The following is a 4,001-nucleotide window of genomic DNA, read 5'->3' on the forward strand; positions in this document are numbered from 1 at the left end:
GCTCCTTAAACTGCCTCTGTAGCTCCTCCATCTCTATGGCTCTTCTGCGACCCGAAGCCGGGGTCCTTCACTCGACTCAAAAAGGTATTGGTATGTGTTTGTATATTATGATTACATTTATTTTGAGATATTTGTATATGTCTTGGTTCTAACACCGCTTTTATTTTCAAAAGAAAGATCCTGTTCGTGACGCCATTATGTAACGGGCGGGACTCGCCCGTGTAGTGGGGGTGCGTACTTATCTTTACTCTGGACGGCCGAGAATACAAAAGGGTCCTAGCCCTTTCCCCCGACTCAATTCACCTCTTAAATATCGTGTACGTCTACGGAGTAACATGAGTTGGGCCCCAGGAGTTTACATGAATCACGGCGACAACCTAGGGGTGTGTGTGTGTGTCAATAAGGTGGTGTGACCTACCTCATACACCTCCCTCCCATGCGACTCTACAGCAATAGGTGAGATGCCCCCACTCCAGAGAAGATACCTTAGTGAACTCTTCATACACACAAGAATGGACCTGTAGTCAGTCTTATAACTTTTAAAGGGAATTGTTATTTATTTTCTTTAGTTAGTGTTCCCTTGTTATGTAAATTAAATGTAATAAAATAAAGTTATTTCAGTTCAGTTATTTCAGTTCAGTTATTTTCTGTAAACATTCAGTTCAGTTGTTTCCACAAACCTTCAATAACCAAGATATTCACCTTCAGTCAAATAACAAAAAAAAAACAGGATTATTTTATAACCCAAATTATTCTTAGTTAACCCTTTTGTTCTACCGTATACCCTTTGTTACTTTCCAAAGAAAATGAGATCCTTATTTCAACAGTAGTTGAAATGACCTCTTATTCTGGCAACATCTAAGTCAAAGTGCAATTATAAAATAAATGGATAATTACTCTTTAGTTGATCTTTAAATCAAACAGTCTCAGAAATAAACAAACAAAACAAAGTTGTACCTCGTGAGTCACCTCTATCAGGGCCAGGTGATGACGCAGTGTCACTGGTTGGCAGGGATATTAACTTGATGTCCGTCACGCAAAACGATGCACTGAGTGCTCTGTGTGCACCCGCACGGCCGCACGGCCTCCACGACCACGTCACACGCAACAGTTCTCTTGTCAATGTTCCCTCGCGCACGCGCAGCTACACCCGTCTCGCTCTAACAGGTGAATGTCTCTCTTTAAACGAATCCTCTTCTTGAACAGAAACAAAGGTCCTCCTCTTCTCCGAAACGAGCGACCAGGTTAAACAGACACAGAACTCCCACCTGCCTGGCGAAGCAACTCGACGCAGTTCTTCTCTCAGCTTGACCGGCGAAGCAACTCCACGCAGTTCTCTCTCTCGCCCAGCCTTGACAGGCAGTGTCAAGCAGCGAAGTCCTCCAACATTGAACGTGAACAAAACGACAGCCCCGCTCGAGACACAGATCAAAAGCCCCTTTTCTCCCGTGCGGGCAGCGCAGCAGCGGGTTAAAACTCACAGACAGTCCACAAGTGCGGCGGCGGGCGACTCCTTTGATATCAGGACGAAAACGGTTTTCTAGCTCAAAACCCACACGAAACTCCGCGAGTTACTCCTAAATCAACTCTCCTCTTTAACGTGACGACCACCAGTGCTTTCCAACAAACTGGCTGGGGAATATCACCGAACGGTAGCCTATGTTTTAAATAATAATTTAGTCTCTCCAGTTTCTCATGCAACCGCTCTCGTTTTGTCATCAGCGTGCTCTCCCGCTTCCGCCTCCTCTCGGGCTATTCATGGCTGCCCAGAGAATACAGCGCCCCCACTGGACAACTCAAGAGTCTCTCCCCGTCACATTTAGGCAAGTAAAACAGCTTGGTTACTGGGAAACCCGTGAGGTGCGGAAGGACTCAACCCATTTCCTCCCACTCTGCTGTTGAAAAATCAAGATGGTGACACCCACCATTTGAAACTCGAAATTTATTGGGATAGCTACGTCCATATTATTTAGGTCTACGGTGTGTATGAGTGAATACACAAGGAGGAGATGTTGGCTTATAAAAGCGTTCACTAATGTTCAGTTATTAATTATCATAGGCTCTGGTGGTTACCAATACCACCTGTTTAAAATATGTATTATTTTCCATATGATTATCTTGTTTTTTATTTAATGCATCTTCAAGTACAGTGTTTGTTGATTGCATTAATGTGGTCGATTCAGTGTAGGCCTACATTTGTGACTGTCAAAATTACTACAGTGTCTCAACGTGCTTAACCTGACGCTGCCAGATGGATGTAGGTTGGTTCACAGAATTTGTGAACAATACCGCCCCCATCTGGCGGAGTCAGGTTACAACGTGCTATTTGTTATGCTGCAACCATCAATACGAAGTCCCAGGTGTAGCTGAGTGGCTGATACAACTGTCAAAATACCGCCTACTTTGAGAGAATTCGTTTTATTGGCTGGGGATCATGTTTTGCAGGAAATAACCTCCGACGACTGGTCGAAGAACGTCATTATCCCTTAATGCCCCGCCTATATTTCGATATTCATCATCCAATTGGTTGAGAGGACTGCAGCTCGGCATCATGTACAGTAGGCACTAACGATTGGTCTAGAAGACGTGAGCCACAAGTGATTGGTTGTTGGTTCTTGTGTCGGGAGTGCCGAAGTCGCGCCCTCTTCCGCGTTCAGCATACGAACCTAGGGATTTCATCCGCCATTCATCTTTCCATCTACATTTCGTATTATGGTTATAAAAAGAGGTTTACTTAGTCAAACCAAGCGATCCAGCTATATTTAGAATCAGGAGACACTATATAACATTTCACTAGGACCAAAACTAAAAAATAAAATGGGTAAAAAAAGTAAATCAACGTTTTTTGTTTTTTGTTTTGGCCAGAGTTAAATGTGATATTTTCTCTTCTGATTCTAGATTAATCGCTTGGTTTGACCATCTAAAATGGGTATATAATAGCCTAATGAATGGCTGATGAAATGCCTTGGTTCGTATGCCTAACCCGGAAGTGGACGTGACTTTGGCTCTAGACACGCCAGCCAGCGAGCGAGCCAGCCAGACAAACAGGCATAGGGACAGACGTGACTCACAGGCATATAGCCCTACTTCAGCTATTGATGTCACAGATATATAATGTTTTTATCAACTAACGTTAACGTCAAGCCGCTGTTTTACATTCACTGGATTTAACTTGACATCTAAACAGTGATTCAAGTGAGTACAAAACTCTTTTCAGACAGCCACATGCAGACACAAGTGGATTCATGTTAACGTACTGTTGTCAGAGAAATTAACTCAAGGATAATGTTTTATCAGCTAAACGGCAAACCTCGTTTATTGTGTTTAACTCAAGCGCCATGAATGTGAGCATTACGCCTTTATATCATGTTATCTGGTGATTCTTTCCATATTATTATGACGCTTTGGGAGATAGTAGTAAACTGGTTCAGTGGCCAGATCAACGCTGAAGTTGGATGAGCTAACCTAGTTGCTTTGTTGACCAAATAATGAGCTTGTCTGATATTTTCTCAGCCGCCAAATATTTTTGTTGTTCCGTTTGGAAACATGGACAGATACAGCAGCCATTGATAACATGGGCATTACTATCTAGCTCCCTAACCACAACTGCACACAGCTTGTATTATGGAATGTGAATAAGTTGCCCAATTATTAGCCTGCAAGCTAACTAATGCTAACCATCTTCCAATGGCAGTGCCAGGAGATACTTTCCATTTTAGACCAACTTGTCCCATTGAAACCTATTTACAGCCAGACCTAAACTAAGGGAGGCTCTATAGGCTATTGATCATCATTCTTTGGTCCATTATTTTCTGTTACGCTATAGGTGACTCTATTATGCTTTACCTCTGTGGGTACTACTAGCCTATTTGTGGCTCTGTATGCTGTGATTATGCAACCATGCTGGTTAATTATTCAAAAAGTAGGATTTGCAGTGCAGAGTGCAGACCACAGTCCAGTCAGCACATTGTGCGAGCGCTATCTTCTTGACCAGAGACAAA

General features: G+C 43.0%; 1 protein-coding gene across 1 annotated transcript in view; it reads left to right on the forward strand.

Moving 5' to 3' along the window:
- The first annotated feature begins 3,156 nt into the window (after positions 1-3,156).
- Positions 3,157-4,001, forward strand: part of enc2 (ectodermal-neural cortex 2) — a 21,114-nt gene continuing 20,269 nt past the window's right edge. The window contains exon 1 of the mRNA XM_083654840.1: positions 3,157-3,195. The gene's annotated coding sequence lies outside the window, so the exon portion shown is untranslated. The remainder of the gene's footprint in view (positions 3,196-4,001) is intronic.

The sequence above is a fragment of the Poromitra crassiceps genome (genome assembly GCF_964638095.1).
Source record: "Poromitra crassiceps genome assembly, chromosome: 18".
In the NCBI taxonomy this organism is placed as follows: domain Eukaryota; kingdom Metazoa; phylum Chordata; class Actinopteri; order Beryciformes; family Melamphaidae; genus Poromitra; species Poromitra crassiceps.